Here is a 20,124-nt window from a genome sequence, read left to right as displayed (position 1 = left end):
ATTTTAATTTAAAAATACCTATCTGTTACCAACTGTTCGTCTAAAATTGTGAGCTATACGTTTGTGACTATTACAGCGTCATCTATCACAAAGCGAAAAAAGAGGTCCCACTAAACCATTGATATTTCTTTACGTACTACACGAATATGTAATAAGAAATGGGGGTTCCTATTTAAAAAACGCAGTTGATATCCGTTTGAACTATGGCAGCGCCATCTAGCGGGCCAACCATAGCGCCATCTGGTTTCCCTCTTCAAGCGAGACAAGTTTCGTTCTTTGTAGTTTTTTCGTTTGACGCTTATTTCGTGAGATATTTGGCCCGGTCACGATCAATGGACCACCCTGGATAGCAACACACTGATCAGCCCCAACGTTATGACCACGTACCTCATAACTGGCATGTCCAACATTTTCATAGATGAAAGTGGCTAAGTGGTGACTTGTCGTGGCACGAAAGCAATGAGGCCTTGGTAGGTTGTTGGACGGAGTTGGCGCGACATCTGCACACAAAAGTCTCTTAATTCTTATTAATTCCAGGGAGGGGGAGCCCTAATGCCACAATCAGTCACGTCCCAGATAAGTTCGATCGGGTCCAGATCTAGCGAGTGTGTGTGTGTGTGTAGGGGGGGGGGGGGGGGGGGTCAGCACATCAACTAGAACTCGCACTGTGATCCCCAAACCACTTCACGACTCTCCTGGCCTTGTGACCTGGTGCATTATCTTGTCGAAAAATGCTACTGCAGTCGGGAAACATGATCGTTGTGACCTGGTCATGATGCCTTGCACGAGCTCCACTGGACCCATGAATGTTTCTCAGAGCATAATGAAGCTGCCGCGAACTTGTCTCCTTCCCCTTCGGGAAGGAGCTGTTCCCTGGGAAAGGACCGGTTTGTGGGCTCCCATCGGCTTGATGAAGAAGGTATCGGGATTCGTCAGACCACGCAACGCTTCGCCATACGCTAACGTCCAGTGCCGAGAGTCTTGTCAGCCGTAGTTGCCGATGTCGTGGTGTTGACACTGGAGTATGCAGAGGCCCACCGTTAGGAGTGTTCGGAGCACTTTGTGTTCAGGCACACATGTACTCTGCCCAACATTAAAGTTCCGCCACAGTTCACCGCCTGTCCTGTTTTACCAATCTGCCCAGTCTACGACGTGCGACATCTGTAATGAGGTGTAGCTGCTCAACTCGACGATGTCCGGATGAGGTTCACCTTGGTTTCGCCGCGTATTGAAGACACTCACAAACACTCTCCTCGAACACCCGACAAGTCGTGCAGTTTCCGAAATGATCGTGCCGAGCCTCCGAGCTATCACAATGTGCCCTTGGCCATAGATAGATCGCGCGCCTTTCCCATTCTACACACGGACATCACTCTCACTTATACTACATGCACCGTGCGTGTGTCTGATTAACAGTCATTCCTCGTCAGGTGCCACTGCTATCGCCTCGACGGGTTTCTATCTATAGTAGGTCGGTGGTTATGTTGTTCAGGCTGGTCAGTGTAGCTCGAAATAGTTGAGGATGTTGTCGTGCAACCAGCTGGTCGCTCACTTTTGAATTGTTGAAAATAAACGAGTGGACTCTAAATCTTCATCAGTTTTGTGGGAATTTGTCTCTGCCATAAGTATTCCCCAGCAAAGATTTTTTGACACCTAAATCTTCTAGCGAAAAAAAGAAACTCTACTAGAAATAAATTATGGTAATCGTCCTTCTCCGCCACACTGACAGACGCTGCAATTTAGAATCGGTATGAAGAGAGCGAGAATGCATAATGGATACTAACTTGTAGCAAGCAAACCCAGAGTCATTTGTTTCGAAATCTCAGAATTATAAGGTGCATCCAAAACGAAACGATCGAATTGGAGGCCTCCAAAAAAAGAGCAAAGGAATGTAGCGCATATTCTTATAGAGGAAGGACTACGGGGAACGGAAATTAACCGCGCGACCGCTACGGTCGCAGATTCGAATCCTGCCTCGGGCATGGATGTGTGTGATGTCCTTAGGTTAGTTAGGTTTAAGTAGTTCTAAGTTATAAGGGACTGATGACCACAGCAGTTAAGTCCCATAGTGCTCGGAGCCATTTGAACCATTTTCGAAAGGAAATTCATCGAAGAATGACACAAGTGTACGGAGAGCGCTGCATATTTGTAACAGTTCCAGCGCTCAGTGCGACCCTCGAGACAATGGCTGCCACAATTTCTCTGTTTTTAGGACGACTGAAAGCAGCGGAAGGTAGACGTGTGCGCGTGCTCGCTCTGTCATTCATAACTTGAGCGTGCGTCGTTGTCCCTCTGTCGGCGTGTATAGGGCCTCGGCGCTTTGTAGGGAACAGACGTTCTTCTGTAGGCAATGGCATTATGATTCCTTCAGCGGTTTTTGTTTTACAGCCTCTGGCTGGTTCTTTCTGAATGCACCTTATTTTTAGGTGATCGCCGCTGTTCTCTTTGCAAATGAAAACACTACGCGTCACTTTTTCTAAAAGGCTACTAAATAATATGCACAAATCTCATATAAACTAAACTGTAGATAGCAACGACACATTACATTGTGGTAGCACTACTATGTTTGGTGACCAGTCAACACAATTCATCAATACTTTTGAGATTTATTCTATAGGAAACGATGTATCTTTTCCTCTACCTCTCCTGCTTTGACGTAACTAATTTAAGCTACCCCGTCTAGCTCAGTTCCAGGGTACGCTCCTGGTCATCGTTACTTCTTTACCACGCCAAAACGTTATCACCTGTATCGTGTATCTCACTTAAATGACGTGAGTATTCTTTCCTTTTAACTCTAAGCCATTAGCTACACCGACATAGAAATATAAACAAGAAGAGGGACGGGTGATGTAGAAGTTAGCAGTCATCTATTAGTTTCCGGGCGGGATGGGGTGCCGGTCCCCGGCACGAATCCGTCAGGCGGATTAGTGTCGAGGTCCGGTGAGCCGGCCAGTCTGTGGATGGTTTTTAGGTGCTTTCCATCTGCCTCGGAGAATGCGGGCCGGTTCCCCTTATTCTGCCTCAGCTACACTATGTCGGCGATTGCTGCGCAAACACTGTCTCCACGTACGCCTACACCATAATTGCTCTACCACGCAAACATTTGGGATTACACTCGTCTGGTGTGAGAGGGGAGTCGTGCACTGGGGGCCGAACTGGGTTTGGTGTGGGGCGGCGGTGGGGTGAGTGGACTGCTTTAGCCTGTTGTGGGGTTGTGCACCACTGAGGGCTGCGGCGAGGACGAAGCCTCTCCATCGTTTAGCCCGGTTGCATGCAATACAGTACAATGCATCTATTAGTTCGTACTGACTATACCTTTTTGTGTATTGTTCATGTTGACCTACTCCTTGAGTTGTCCCTGAAATTTTATATCGTTAGAGTATTTGTGTCCGCGATTTTGAAGTCGCCTCACCTACCCACCACTTAATTCCATGTAGTGGCTCTCATTTTAGCAGCTTAATATGCTATGTGCTTCCTGAACGTCTGCGAACTTTTAGTCCTTTGCAGTAAAATTAAAAATGTATACCTAAGCAATGTGAACTATGGGAGTTTGTGAGAAAAATGACAATAGAGAATGTTTGAAGGTGGAAGCGAGTCATTTTTTATTTCATTCATTTATTTCATTAACAGTACAGAATAACCCACCCCCTTGAAATGTAAGGTGGGTCAGATGCTTCTGAATCTAATAGCAAAGACTTCTCATTGGTACAGTCTTTTAAATAATATAAAGAACATAACATATAATGATTTCTCTGAGGTTATAGCGAATTGAATGCTTAACAATTGTTAAAATGGTTCCATTTGTTACTACTTAGTTGATGAGAATATAATTTATACAATAAAAAAAAAAAGAAAAAGAAAATGTTGTGCAATCAGCGTGGTTAAGAATAATTTGTAATATATAGAGGGAAGTGATATGCAGTATTCGGATGAGTAATACAGTCTAAGTAGCATGTTGGTTAGTAATGCCCTATTACTATCTATTTCAGATGAGAAGGTCTCGGTACAACCTCGAGCTATTCTTATCTGAAATGGTTTGCGCTAATGTATGTTTACACAGATTATATAGATTAATGCTGATCGAGCACTTCATACATGGAAAACATGAATTTTAGCTTCACATGAGAAATATATTGCGAGTAGAGAAAGAAGCAGAAACATGGTGCGGAGGCTGACGCATGAACGCTTGTTGATGTCCGTGGGTCTAGATGGCGCGGATGAAGTGGCGGCCTTCAAACGCGGCTTCCATTGCCTCGAGGTCAGTTGACTTCCGTCCTGCTTACCACAAACGCTGTTAAGTGTTGGCTGCTGCGCGCCTGGCAACGCCCATTGTATGCGTCGTCTCATCTCTGGAGAAAAACCTGCATAGCCTGAGGTATGAGAAGCATCTCTGATCATAGCATCTTGCTGGTACCTAGGAAGCGAAGAATGATGTTGGTTTGGATCTGTTTCTTATTGCGCTCATCATAATCATTTGCAACCTGTAATACTGATATGCGACGTTGCATTGTTAGGTGCTTCTCAAGTAAAGAAGTGTAGCGAATCAATAGCGGTTGTCACAAGCAGCATATCCGGATCTACCGCTCCTTACAACGAGTTTAGAAGCAAATCCAACTGATGTCTTATGCAATAACCGAGTGCCGACTGCTAACACGCGCGTGCAGATTGAAATGAAACGTTGAATCGACTCGCGATAAATTCGAACATCGCTTATTCCGGATGTCACAGAACTGTTGCTGAAGTTCTTTCCTCAGAAAAAAAAACGATATGCCTATCTCTTTAGGTTAAAATTCGGTGTAGACAAACTGTCAACCGAGAGCTGACAGTGATTCTTCTGTTTTTCCCCACATACAGAGTACATCATCACTTTTTCAAGCTTGTACCTTAGACGTCATCACTTTCTGTTTCTCTATTTTGGGTTTCGAATTTCGTACCGTTTGCAGCCTTCACGTTTCCGAACAAACATGTAGTATGATTCTTGAAATTTTGCCAATGGTCAAAAGATCGGAACTGGAATCAAACCAGACCTAAGAAATAGTTAGCTAAGAACTGCATTTGCAATCTCATGGTGGCTTGAATATCTCCTAAACAGGATAAAGTGAGGTCTAATTTAGAATTTGAATAAGAAGACATTATACAATTATAGTCCTTGAATAAAACTCTCAAGACTAAACATTTTCCTTCCAAACGTTTGAAGGTATGTTACACATTTTGAATGACAATTCTTTTTGTCCTTATGTGTTGAACAAAGCACAAGGAAAGTAACAGAGCTTTTGCTGGATAACTAACGTGCTTAAAAACCCCTAAATGTAGAGACTTTTATAATCATAACAGTAGAAATACCAGGTTTTGTAAATGACAATTATTGTTTTTTGCTTGGAAAACATCACAGATAACATTTACCTGCTTAGGTCATATTATTCTCGGGTAATTTTCCAAATGTATTTGTCATAAGCTTCTACTTTTTCCTAATCTAGGTTTGAGAGAGAAAATCGGGCTTACTTCATCTTGAATCCCGTAAAATAGCGAGTCAAGACCATGGAGCGAATGGTAAAGTGTTCTGGTTAAAAGATAGCTGGGAATATTTACAATCGTTCGTACAACTGTAGAATATACAGGGTGATTCAAAAAGAATACCACAACTTTAGGAATTTAAAACTCTGCAACGACAAAAGGCAGAGCTAAGCACTATCTGTCGGCGAAGTAAGGGAGCTATAAAGTTTGATTTAGTTGTACAATTGTTCGCTTGAGGCGCTGTTGACTAGGCGTCAGCGTCAGTTGATGCTAAGATGGCGACCGCTCAACAGAAAGCTTTTTATGTTATTGAGTACGGCAGAAGTGAATCGACGACAGTTGTTCAGCGTGCATTTCGAACGAAGTATGGTATTAAACCTCCTGATAGGTGGTGTATTAAACGTTGGTATAAACAGTTTACAGAGAATGGGTGTTTGTGCAAAGGGAAAAGTTCTGGACGGCCGAGAACGAGTGATGAAAATGTAGCACGCATCCAGCAAGCATTTGTTCGCAGCCCAGGAAAATCGAGTCGCAGAGCTAGCAGAGAGCTGCAAATTCCACAATAAACTGTATGGAGAGTCCACATTGGCACTTATCTGTCCGTAACTACCTGAACGTCAACTACCCGAGGCGATGGATCGGCCGCCAGGCAGCCCATGACAGAGCACTTCATCACTGGCCTCCAAGAAGCCCTGATCTTACCCCCTGCGATTTTTTCTTATGGGGGTATGTTAAGGATATGGTGTTTCGGCCACCTCTCCCAGCCACCATTGATGATCTGAAACGAGAAATAACAGCAGCTATCCAAACTGTTACGCCTGATATGCTACAGAGAGTGTGGAACGAGTTGGAGTATCGGGTTGATATTGGTTGGTTGGTTGTGTTGGGGAAGGAGACCAGACAGCGAGGTCATCGGTCTCATCGGATTAGGGAAGGACAGGGAAGGAAGTCGGCCGTGCCCTTTGAAAGGAACCATCCCGGCATTTGCCTGGAGCGATTTAGGGAAATCACGGAAAACCTAAATCAGGATGGCCGGACGCGGGATTGAACCGTCGTCCTCCCAAATGCGAGTCCAGTGTCTAACCACTGCGCCACCTCGCTCGGTGGGTTGATATTGCTCGAGTGTCTGGAGGGGGCCATATTGAACATCTCTGAATTTGTTTTTGAGTGAAAAAAAACCTTTTTAAATACTCTTTGTAATGATGTATAACAGAAGGTTATATTATGTTTCTTTCATTAAATACACACTTTTAAAGTTGTGGTATTCTTTTTGAATCACCCTGTATTAAGCTACAGTATAATAAGCTCGTCGTTCCATCTCACAGTTTAATCTCACGTAAAATTACACTACGTAGCCAGCGTCTTCTTAACCGTCTTCAACCACGTTACGTAACGCAAGAGGCAAAACGAGGTTCCTGTGCTCGCCGGGGTGTTTGTGCTTCATAAAAACCTTACTTCTGTTTCCTCTTTCGTTTCAAGTAATTCTAAAGCATCGACCATTTAGTGAGAAAAAACTTGTTGGAGGACAATTGAGTTACGTTAACATAATGGATATAACTTCAATATTATTTAACTTATTTGGTGTGGGCTACAACATTTTGACACATAAATAGAAGCGTCTTTTATTAAAGTTGAATACAAGGTAAAACTTCGATATTAACCCACTCTGTGACAAATATAAAATGCAGAGTCTCTTGGGATCTAGGTGAAAAGAGTTGATTCGTGAGGAAACCTTGTAGGAAAGGTCAATTAAGAAGCTGCTGACCCTGACATACACTCTCGCACCATTGACTTTAACAACGGACCTAGAGAAACAGACGGTAAAGTAAGTCCTTAAAAATGATCCAGAAATTGCCTAGGTTGAGTGGAATTCATCATCTATTATGTTGTACGGTAGAGTTGCAGCTTTCTGAAGTACCGTTGCGCAATTTGGTGCTCTCACATTTCGTAGAGAAGTAAGTGGCACTTTGGCGGTGACATATATTTACAGGCACAGGTTAACAAATTTAAGAATTCAACTGGATGACTGTACATGTTATCTTGGTCAACAACACCGCTAACCCAGCTGTATTCTAAATTATTCACACAGATGTGTGACAGTATGTTGCTTAGTGGTTGCAGCTTGGTTGCACCATTGTCTTTATAGACGGTATGTCACTTAAATATCAAACAGTTGGTGCTATATGTGGGTCAATTCATACGAATAAATATCTTGAGTGAAACGACTGCTTACAGAAATTTAGAGACTGACTAACTTCTGCTTCTTTTGCCGTTAAGTACCTTGTCTAGTTATAAAAGAAAAATGGGAAACTCGTGTCCATTCTGATCAACAAGTTCTTTCCTCTCATCTCTTGCACACTATATTGTAACACTAGAGGGAGGTAATGTACTGTCGCACAGTGTCTGAATTTTTTCAGGGTCATACTGGTCACCTCTGTTGCCTTCTCATGTCGCCATATAGACAAATAGTGCCCAAGCCACTATACAGCGCCAGGCGTAGGGTAAATCAACTCAACGTTAGATTACCCTTGTCGTACTCTTTTCGTGTCTGGAGCGACAGTAAAGTAACTTACTGCCTGCTTACGCACCCGTCTCTTTCTCCATATCGTTATCAAGATCGCTACACGAGTCATAATGAGCACAGCAGAACTGTTGCACAATTTGCCTCTTTTGTAACCCCTCTTCACCAGTTTTGTAAGGGCCTCGTCGCTACTGCTGTGATTCGTGACACCGCTTAAGGTGCAGTACACAGCTAAGACAATTTCTTCCTGCCACCATTACACAGCTAGTCCTCAGGATCAGGTAACTGGTTAGGAGAGTGAAGGTTCTACAATAATCCAAAAAATTAGTAATAAAGTCACACAAATGAGTTAAAAAGGTTTACTGATATTTGTGACTTGTTTGGTAATTAAGTCTGCAACACTACTTGTACGAGCACAAAAAAGGCCCTCAAATAATCTATCACAAAGTAAAAGTAGGAGTTTGAGGAAACTAAGCATACAATTTTAAACTCAGGGTGCTAAGCGGCTTTTATCACACCGTTATGTTTCAGCGAGAGCTACCTTATCTTTTCTTCTTAGTTTTTCTGTTGTGACATGACACTGAAGTTTACTCATAATAATTATCAAAGGTATGGGTAGTCAGGAAATACACGCCTTTGATTTCTATGTGTGGTTTTATTATCAGGCTCAGAATAACGGTTTTGAGTGTTTCAAGCAGTTCCGGCGAGTAATAGCTTCTCATTGCTTTACTCCGTCAGTTAGAAGTGCGGCACTTTCTTCGAAAAGCTCCATTAACCTAGAGGCAGCAATAGGAACTTGCTCAGAATGAAAACAGTATAGCATTACATGAGTATGTCCAATATAGTCGGATCTACTTTGCGTCATGTGAGTGTAGGGGAGTTGAAACAATTAGTAACCCACGACGTCATATCAACTTGAGATCTTTTTTATACATGTAATTCATTTCTAAATTTTATTGATTATTTGCAGATTAAATAATTTAATTATGTACAACATTTAATAGGTAATGAGTTTTCATGAGATAGATATAAATATGTTTTGGCATAGCAAATCATCTTGTTGCATTATGCATGATATGTTTTCTCTTTGTAAGGAAAAGAACTTCCGCATTGCTCAAGTGCTCGATCAAGTAGTCGGCGAGTGCGGATCTTCTGTAAGTTTCATGAATGGGCATATAATTGTTGTTTTACAATCGGAGTTGATGTAAAAATTATTCTAGGGAACCACGGCCCGACTTTGGAGCAAACAAATCGCGCACGAATTCTCAAATATCGGCGCGGAGTTTAAGACACCCGGCTGGATATCGGGCGTTATCGTCGCGTGCAGGATTCAGTAACATTAATCGCAATTTACGGACATTAGCTTGATCATAACTATCAAAGACTTATATGAGCGGCATATGCTTGATGCTTAAAGCAAGCGATTTACTGTCGAGATACGACAAATATTAATCATTGCGTAGTCAGCTTGTTGATAAGTTCCTTAGCAACTCATAAACGGACAGTGATAGAATTAGTGAAAAGATATTTAAAGTATCAATGACCACTACACACACATCAGAAACTAATTACTCTAACTGTGAGTGACCTCTGGATTGGATGAGTTTTTATATCAGCTAATTGGTATTAATAAACTTCTTTCGAGGTTGAAACTTCATCGATGGTGTCGCGCTCATTCAGTTTAGTAGATCGATAGATAGTACTAGCTACGCTACTATTTATAGTTTTAAAAGAAAACAGATCACATACCTGTTCGTACTTCAGTCATCAGTCTTCTCAAACCAGAGGCACGAGTGACGCTTCCTCATAGCATTACGATGTCGTGAACCACCACACACATGTGCCCCCTTCTCACTACATTTCTGCATTGAAAACCCTGGGATATAGCCGCGGTACGAAGAAGGAAGAAAGAAGAGGAAAAATCAACGAAAGAAACGGAGCAAAGAGAGAAGGGGAGGTCACAACAGGATCTACGCTCTTCTGGATAGTCTAGTGAAAGAACTTCTCCTTTTATTTAAACTTTTTAAAGACTTGACTTCTTCGTGGGAGGCTAAATTATAAAGTTATATTCTCAGAATCAGTGGTTCAATGTTCAAATCTATTAATCGGAAACAAAATTTTAATCTGCTTTAAATCAAACCACCGGACAAGTGTGCGCAGCGGTTAACACACTGTGGAACGTTTTCCTACTTTTGTAGCCATACTTTGACGCTGGTGCTGGTCCGTCGCGTAGTAGTTATTCCTGATAGTGTCGCCGTACACAGTGTGTCTTGATAATGTTTTTTTCCAACAGTCATTTATTTTTGAATGACCGGAAATTGTTTTGAAGTAAGAATAGTTTACCGTTTATTGCAAGATCCCAGCGGTATACCATCGATGGTATTCTCAAGTTCAGCCACACCCTCAGATTCACGGGTGCTAATGTTGCTTAATGAACGAAGATCTAACATGCAAAAACCAAGGAGTAAAAACAGCCTACAGGACAGACAACTCAGTACAGAGAAAACTAAGAGGGACCGACATAAGCACAGACAGGCACAACACATCTGGTATTTACCAACTGACATACCGAGACTGCGAATCATTTTATATACGGTAGACAAGCAGAAATTTTAACACCAGACACACAGAACACAGAAGAGCATTAGAAAGTAACAACTGTCATTCTACACTTGCTGAACAGCTTATGGACATGAAACATACCCCAACAAACATGAACACTGACTTGAAAATTCTAAAATACAGCAAAAACTCTCCACAATAAGTATTAAATGAAGAAAACTATCAAATACCAAAAGCCATAACTGATGGAAAACGAGTAATAAATAAAGACACAGTTCTCTGCTATGGAACTCTGCTCTCTGCCCTCAAAGATCTATCAGACAACACCAACACATAAGTACCCCAACCCTCCGTTCCAAACAAACACACACACGCACACACACACACACACACACACACACACACACACACACACACACACACACACATACAATCTTCCAAATAGTATTAGTTAATGATTACCATAACAAGTGATTCTTGAGTTTCTCCCGGCGTATTTGATAATCAAAATATCCACGGGTGTGCTTCCGGTCTATAGTGTCCAACGGGCACAATATTTCGGCGATCATACATGTCGCCATCATCAGGTGAACTGACGGACTGAGCTCCTGTGAACGTGCCGCCACGGAGATCCGTACGCTATGGCTGCTCAGAGGGAACTGGGTTCGGTCGCGGCGGCGGCCGATTTAAATACTTTCCGCCCGCGGCGCGCTCCCTCCGCCGTCCGCGCCCCGCGCCACGGTCGCGCGGTGGAACAGATTGCGACGGCGTCTGAGATGACGTCGGTGTGATGGCTCTGTCCGCCATGGTCGCCGCAACTATACGTTTGCTCGATTTACTCTTGATTAACCCAATCGCTGGTTCCCAAGCCTTGCTAAGATTATAGCAACAGTCACGGTTTATGAGGTCGTCATTGGTGCGAATTTCGATGGCCTCTCTAACAACGCTGTCCCAGTATCTCGACGTCTGTACCAGAATCCTCGTGCGTTCATACTCCACAGCGTGATTTTCCGACAAACAATGTTCAGCGACCGCCGACTTGCTCGGATACATCAGTCGAGAGTGCCTCTGGTGTTCACGGCATCGATCCTCGACGGTACGCATCGTCTGACCAATATACGACTTGCCACATTGACACGGAATCCGGTACATGCCGGCCTTCCTCAAACCGAGGTCATCTTTGGCGCTCCCCACCAGTGCACGGGTTTTATTCGGAGGACAAAACTTAGTTCCGACCCGGTGTTTCTTGAGAATGCGGGCGATTTTCCACGAGAGTGCGCCTGTGACTTCATCCATCTCAACAGGTTGTGCTGCAGTGGTTGGGCGGAGAGCACGTTGAATCTGCCACTCTGAGTACCCATTTTTTCCAAATACTGTTCTCAGATGTTCCAATTCCTGGGGCAGACTCTCTGCGTCAGAGATAGTGCGCGCCCTATGTACTAGAGTTTTAAGCACCCCATTCCTCTGTGAATGGTGGTGGCAGCTGTCTGCGTGCAAATACAGATCAGTGTGCGTTGTCTTCCGATACACCCCATGACCTAGGGTGCCGTCAGCACTTCTCTTGACCAAGACGTCAAGGAAAGGTAATATACCCTCCGTTTCAGTCTCCTTAGTGAATTCGATGTTGGGGTGTATGGAGTTTAGATGTGTAAGGAAGTCAAGGAGTTTATTTATACCATGTGGCCAGATGACGAAAAATGGTTCAAATGGCTCTGAGCACTATGGGACTCAACTGCTGAGGTCATTAGTCCCCTAGAACTTAGAACTAGTTAAACCTAACTAACCTAAGGACATCACAAACATCCATGCCCGAGGCAGGATTCGAACCTGCGACCGTAGCGGTCTTGCGGTTCCAGACTGCAGCGCCTTTAACCGCACGGCCACTTCGGCCGGCGCCAGATGACGAACGTGTCGTCCACGTAACGGAAAAAGCAAGTGGGTTTCCATACGGATGACGACAGGGCTTCCTCCTCGAAGTTCTCCATGTACAAATTCGCTACCACCGGTGAGAGTGGGCTACCCATGGCGACTCCCTCCGTTTGTTCAAGTATTCTCCATATTCGCATTCGCATTCGCTTATTAATCAATTTAAAGATACTTAGGGAAAAAGAAGAAATGGTAGATACTTTTTTTAAGAGCATTATTGAATGGTATTCTGTAAAAGGTCTTACGATAAATTTCTAAAAGACGGCATATTCACTTTTATAGATACTACACCAACGGTAAATTCAAAAAATGGTGATGAAATAATAAGTAGGTTTGAAACTTAAAAGTTAATTGATGACAATTTAAACTGAAAACAAATTTAACTCATAAACAGCTCAGTTCTGCCACGTTTGCACTAAGAAACATTGCAAATCCTGGGGAGAGACAAATCGATGCTTTGACGCATGTTGCAGATATACATTCAATAATGTCCTGAGGAATAATGTCATGGGATAGCTCATCTGCGAGAAGGAAACTTTTCATAACTCACGTGCTGTAATGATAATATGTGACACTCGCTCATGATTATCTTTTAGACATCTGCTCTTGGGGCTACATATTTTTACTACTGCATCACTGTATTTTTGTCCCCTCATTAAGTTTGTTGTAAGTAACCCATTACACTCCAATAAGAACAATGGTATTCAGAGTTACAATGACGGAAGAAGATACGTTATTCATTATTCCACATTAACACGCTACTGGCCATTAAAATTTCTACACCAAGAAGAAATGCAGAGGATAAACGGGTATTCATTGGACAAATATATTATACTAGAACTGACATGTAATTACATTTTCACGCAATTTGGGTGCATAGGTCCTGAGAAATCAGTACCCAGAACAACCACCTCTGACCATAATAACGGCCTTGATACGCCTGGGCATTGAGTCGAACAGAGCTTGGATGGCGTGTACAGGTACAGCTGCCGATGCAGCTTCAACACGATACCACAGTTCAACAAGAGTAGTGACTGGCGTATTGTGACGAGCCAGTTGCTCGGCCACCATTGACCAGACGTTCTAATTGGTGAGAGATCTGGAGAATGTGCTGGCCAGGGCAGCAGTCGAACATTTTCTGTATCCAGAGAGGACCGTACAGGACCTGCAACATGCGGTAGTGCATTATCCTGCTGAAATATAGGGTTTCGCAGGCATCGAATGAAGGGTAGAGCCAAGGGTCGTAACACATCTGAAATGTAACATCCACTGTTCAAAGTGCCGCCAATGCGAACAAGAGGTGACCGAGACATGTAACCAATGGCACCCCATACCATCACGCCGGGTGATACGCCAGTAAGGAGATGACGAATACACGCATCCAATGTACGTTCACCGCGATGTCGCCAAACACGGATGCGACCATCATGATGCTGTAAACAGAACCTGGATTCTTCCGAAAAAATGGCGTTTTGCCATTCGTGCACCCAGGTTCGTCGTTGAGTACACCATCGCAGGTGATCCTGCCTGTGATGCAGCGTCAACGGTAACCGCAGCCATGGTCTCCGAGCTGATAGTCCATGCTGCTGCAAACGTCGTCGAACTGTTCGTGCAGATGGTTGTTGTCTTGCAAATGTCCCCATCCCCATCTGTTGATCAGGGATCGAGACGTGGCTGCACGATCCATTACAGCCATGCGCATAAGATGCCTGTCATCTCGACTGCTAATGATATGAGGCCATTGGGATCCAGCACGGCGTTCAGTGTTACCCTCCTGAACCCACCAATTCCATATTCTGCTAACAGTCATTGGATCTCGACCAACGCGAGGAGAAATGTCGCGATACGATAAACCGCAATCGCTATAGGCTACAATCCGACCTTTATCCAAGTCGGAAACGTGATGGTACGCATTTCTCCTCTTTACACGAGGCATCACAACAACGTTTCACCAGGCAACGCCGGTCAACTGCTGTATGTGTATGAGAAATCGATTGGAAACGTCCCTCATGTCAGTACGTTGTAGGTGTCGCCACCGGCGCCAACCATGTTTGAACACTCTGAAAAGCTAATCATTTGCATATCACAGCATCTTCTTCCTGTCGGTTAAATTTCGCGTCTGTAGCACGTCATATTCGTGGTGTAGCAATTTAAATGGTCAGTAGTGTATTTTCGCTAGTACTAAACGAGTTGCATAATTCCATTAATATAATTTTTGCTCATTTACCCACGATATAAAGCGTCTAAGAGACAGCAAAATTAAATTAGAAAACAAAGTGAAAAAGTTTCTCCTTGACAGTTTTGTATTCCGTCGAAGAATTTCTGTTTATTTAGTACGTGAAAGACGGTGTGTTACAAATGACTAATTCACTTCCGTATTATAGGAAGAAACAATTTGTATATGATTAGTAGGTAGCCATATTTTCAAGTATATACTGTAGAAATGTGTAATAAGAGTGCAGAGTGACTCATTCCACATCACTAAGATTAATCGTATAAATCACAAGTGAGACATATAAATATGCATAAATAACTCACCATGACTGCAAATTTGTACATCAGTTTGCTGATTCGACAGGTTGTGCTGCCGTACATAAACAGCTTTCCAGGGACCGTTTTGCAGTAGGATAACGCTCGCCCACATACCGCTGTTGTAACCCAACATTCTCTGCCTTAGCTGCTCGATCACCAGATCTGTCTCCAAACAAGCATATGTGGAACGTAATTGGAGGACAAATCCAGCGTCATCCACAACGAGCATTAAGCGCCCCTGTATTGACCGCCAAATGCTGCAGGCAAGGAACTCCATTCCACGAATCGACATCCGGGACCTGCACGACACAATGTACGCAATTTGCGTGCTTGCATTCATTATTCTGGCGGATATACTGTTTATTACAGAACCGGCAGTTCATCTTTGGAATGGCTTATCTCGTATTTACTTTAACCTCTGATCTTGTAATGTTAATCGCTTAAGGGGAGTAGGACGTCAAAAGGGCCGTTTTGGAGCAAGAGAGGCACCACAGGACATTTTAATTTCCACTGTCTATGCTTTTACAAGTAAATTCATAAAACTTTGTCAGCATGACCAGGAAGGATTCAGGATTCACACTCGTAGCAGCGGAAGTTCAAAAACATAACAAAATAATTTTTTTTACGTGTGAAATTTCATCATTTTTTCACTTACTATTGGCTGCATTTGTTGCTATAGGTACACTTTTCTTCGTAAGTAAGAGAGACTGTTCGATGAATTTTGCACATCATACAAACCATACTTACAGGTGTCTGAAACTCTAGAATCTATTTAATTTATTAAAAAATGTATGAGCTGTTACGTTTTGAACTTCATGTTTAAAAAAAATTAAATTTTGTACTTAATTATCTCAATTTTTACCACAGTTTTTAATAGATTTGGAAAATTCTAGAGTTTCATACACCTGTAAGTATGATTTGTATGCTGTGCAAATTTCATCAAAGAATCTCTCTTACTTCTGAAGAAAAATGCACCTATATCAACAAATCCAGCGAACAGTAAGTGAAAAAATGATGAAATTTCATATCTAAAAAAAAATTATTTTGTTATGTTTTTGCACTTCCACTTCTATGAGTGTGAATCCTGAACTCTTCCTGGTCATGCTGACAAAGTTTTATGAATTTATTTGTAAAGGTATGGGCAGTAGAAAATAAAATGTCCTGTGGTGCCTCTCCTATTCCAAGTCGACCCGTTTGACGTCCTACCCCCCTTAAACATGTTACCTACACGATTGGATTTTTTGGTTCTGTGATTTTTTTCCATCAGTGTAGTTACATTTCAGCATATGAGCTTTAAACGAGCGGTAATGGGAATGTTTGCAGGTGTCATACGTGACCAGTCCGGCCTCGGACCTGCAGTACTTGTTGTACGCGAACGGCAGTGAGCCGGTCCACCGCCACCACATGGACGACCTGCTGTGCGAGTACCACAGCACGCTGTCGGACATCCTACGGTGCCTGGGTATGCAGCAGGCAGCTGAGGTCTTCACTTTAGAGGAGCTGAAACGGGACATGGACCGCTGTCTAGTTATGGGATTTCTCTTCAGCTGCATGAGCGGCTTTGCTCTGACTTCTGAAAAGTACGGTGTAGAATACGTGAAGGCATTCAACGACCGAGAGCACGTCGACGAAGCTCTCACTAAGATCTTCAAGAATCCTTATTCGTTATCCTACATGAAATACCTGACGCCAATTTTTGACAGTAAAGGAATTTTGTGACAATTTGTAGCACGTATAGCTATTAAGATTCAAATAATCTAACAGTTTGTAAATTTCTGCCTTAGAGGTTCTTCTGCCTCACTGTAGGCTATGAGTAAGTGAGTATGATGTCTTGCAGGGGAGTGCCTACTGTGTTACGTGATTAATTCGCATTTATTTCTTGAGGATTTGTATATAAGTAGTAGGGCAACTCTTGTACTCCAAAAGACCTTTAAAATATGCTTGGTATCTTTTTATGCCATGGATTGTTTTTGAATATACTGATATCGAGAGAGTTCTGGATGAAATAATTTCCAACGTTACTGTCATTTACGAATCCTTCAACGGTTGTCGAAAAGATATAGTCGCTATTTCTTATGCTAGTGAGCACTGGTACAACAGTAATCGTGTACTGAGTAACAGAATAAATCTTATGTTGCATGTCAATCATTCAAGGCGAAAGTTAGGGAGAGTGCTGTACCTGGAGAATAGTGTATATAGGAACACAGTCCTGGTCGGCTGTTTAATCTAGTGACTGAGTTTAGAAACCGAAGGACTGTGCACTAGAAACCGTTATAAATGCTTCCGGCATTTTCCACTGTTTTTGTTATCGTGAGACATGAGATTGTGCTCTGTATGCAGCGTTTATAAATATTAAGAATTCTACATATTTGTGGGCATAATACATATTAAAGCTATTTAATGGCTATTGTTAATTCATTAACAGAGTTTTACACTGAGTAAAATTCTGTATATTTTCAAAACCAGTCATGTATTGTGTGGATAGTGAAGCCGTACATAGTCGGTCGTGCACCATCTTGTACCTTGAAACGTAATAAGATCTTGTACATGGAAAAGTGGTATTTATAAGTGAACGGAGTTCCTTTCGTGTCTTATCAATCTTCACTCTCTTGAAAATGGAAATCTGTGTTCACTGTCAATAGCTTCTATTTCAACATATTATTAAATTATAACTGGTTCCTACTAATACTTCTTAATTTGATTTCACTTACAGATTACTGATGTGAAGTACAGTAATAATGTAACACAAAGACTATTGAAAGCAGTACTGACAATACCTTCCCGATTGAAACACTGAAAGGCTGAAAATGTTCCAACGCACAACACTCTCCCCTATTGCTTAGCAGGCACAACATTCACTGCCACCAAGTAACGAAGCTGGAACAATACGGAACAGAACTTCTGTTTTAAATTAAAATCCCTGAATCGTTTTAACCAGTTTCGAATAAGCAGTGTACATGGGGAAAGTGGTTGATTTTGCCTACTTGTGGTGTCGTCGCAAAACCGAGTGTCCAACGCCGCCATTTCCTGTTAATGGCAGGAAAACAGTTTACGCCTGACTTACACTGGGGCAAACAAAAGCGAACAAGCATCACTGAACCAGACTTCTCTCAACTTTAAATGGTAAGCTAACGCGAGCGAACTGCATTCGATCGTATTCGGTTCGCATTCTTTGGAATTCGGCCGTGTTCCGCTGGTTGCCTGTCTTTTAGCGAACCATCAAAGGAAGTTCGTCTATTCTCTGCAGTATAGAAGATTTTCGTCTGGTATCTTGTCTACTTTTGTGGTTTACATCAGTTGCCCGATCGGGGGAGTGGTATGAAGAGAGCATGATGTTCCTGATAGAAAAGTGTAGATATCATGGGAGCCTCTGGAATCCAAATGATCCACAACACGAATGCCCAAGGAAAATAAATATGGTTGGTACAAAATTTCCGAGGCACTCAAAGATGCAACAGGGGAGTTCAAAATGACAGTAAATTCGTCATTACTTGAATATGGTGGGAACGGAGTAAATGAGCACTACCTTTGTAGCTCTTACTATCAAAGAGAAAAAATGTAATAAATTTTCTTGAAAGTAAACAAGTGCTAATTTTGTATCAAATATGGTATTTAAAATTAAAAATTAAGAAAGATTTGATCATTCGCTTCTTTATGTTGATGGTAGCTGTAATTAAACGGCTGATATGTCATTGTTATATTAGAGATTTCTGGTGACGAACAGAGATGGTTTACGTAAGAATACTGTACGTGCTCTCTAACAAACTATATAGCACATTTTATCAAGTAGCCCGTAGTATTAAGGTTCAACCGATACTAAATCTAAAATGTACTGACTGGCCATTCTAGGCGCATTAGCCCGAGTTATCGGGAATCCCTACCATCTTTAACCCTAAATGGAACAAATGTCAAGTATTGTCATTCAGAAAAGCTAGAAGTAATGGAAATGAAGTCCCATGCTTCTTGACAGAGCGTAGGGGAACGATGCGGGAGACCCGCACCGCCGTACTAGGCAAAGTTCTAATGGAAGTGGTTTCCTGTTGCCTTCCTCCAACCGTAATGAGGATGAATGATGATTATGAAGACGACACAACAACACCCGGTCATCTCGGGGCAGGTGAAAATCGCTGACCCCGTCGTGAATCGAACCCTGGACCCAGAACGCTACTGCGAGACCACGAGCTGCGGACTGTAGAAGTAATAAGAGATGAAGATCTCAATTGGACTGGGAAAGTAGCTGAAATGTGCAAGAAAGTGTCTCTCCTTGTGCTACAAAAATATTAAAGGCACTTCCCTCTTGAGCTGAAAAAGAAACTTGTACAGACATTTATACTTTAAATTAATTGCTATCCTGCAAAGATTTTCTCAGAAAAGCGCACGCCGCCAGGAATTGGTTATGACTACTTGTGTTCGACTCTTTGATCACATTTCATCACAGCATGCGCAGCTATCCCTGCTGCATGCAAACAACGGCGAAGATTTCCATACCTTCCGTCTTATGGACGAACACTGTCCCTCATATCTCTCCTAGACCTTAACACTCTTGTGTGAACAACAAGGCAGAAACGAAGGTTCTCATCAGAGAAAAATCCTTTCCAACCACATGTTCATCTACTTTCTCGATGACCTTCTCAGTATCAAGAACCCGACTTCGGAAAAAATTACTGCAGTATCTTAGAGAACTGAACAACATCTCCAGAAGACAGTTAAACATACACCTTCTAAAGTAACAATAACGATTACCATTATTCCTGTACATACTCTTTACTGTTGTACATCCTTCTTTCCAACCAGCATTTCCTCCTATCACGGTATTCTTAGCTGGTGCAGTCTTAAATATCGTTTCCCCAGAACGTGCTATATTGGAAAAAATATATTTTGTATACCTATAATTTCTTTTTATATCTGCCACTATCATTATTGTTATTATTGTCATTATTTTGTTATCATTATTAGTATCACCACTATTAGTGGCAGTAGGAGTACAAGTACTGCCAGTTCAAAATTGGTTGAAATGGCTCTGAGCATTATGGGACTGAACATCTGAGGTCATAAGTCCCCTAGACTTA

The 20,124-nt window shown here is 42.3% G+C and overlaps 1 long non-coding RNA gene across 1 annotated transcript; it reads left to right on the top strand.

Moving 5' to 3' along the window:
* Window positions 1-4,247: 4,247 nt before the first annotated feature.
* On the top strand, window positions 4,248-17,049 carry LOC126457423 (uncharacterized). The gene is made up of 2 exons (XR_007585470.1): window positions 4,248-4,375; window positions 16,379-17,049. It is a non-coding gene; the product is annotated as an uncharacterized LOC126457423 (long non-coding RNA).
* Window positions 17,050-20,124: the final 3,075 nt, after the last annotated feature.

This window comes from Schistocerca serialis, chromosome 2, assembly GCF_023864345.2.
Source record: "Schistocerca serialis cubense isolate TAMUIC-IGC-003099 chromosome 2, iqSchSeri2.2, whole genome shotgun sequence".
Classification (NCBI taxonomy): Eukaryota; Metazoa; Arthropoda; class Insecta; order Orthoptera; family Acrididae; genus Schistocerca; species Schistocerca serialis.
The sequence above is the reverse complement of the archived record's forward strand: the minus strand, read 5'-3'. Positions and strand labels throughout refer to the sequence as shown.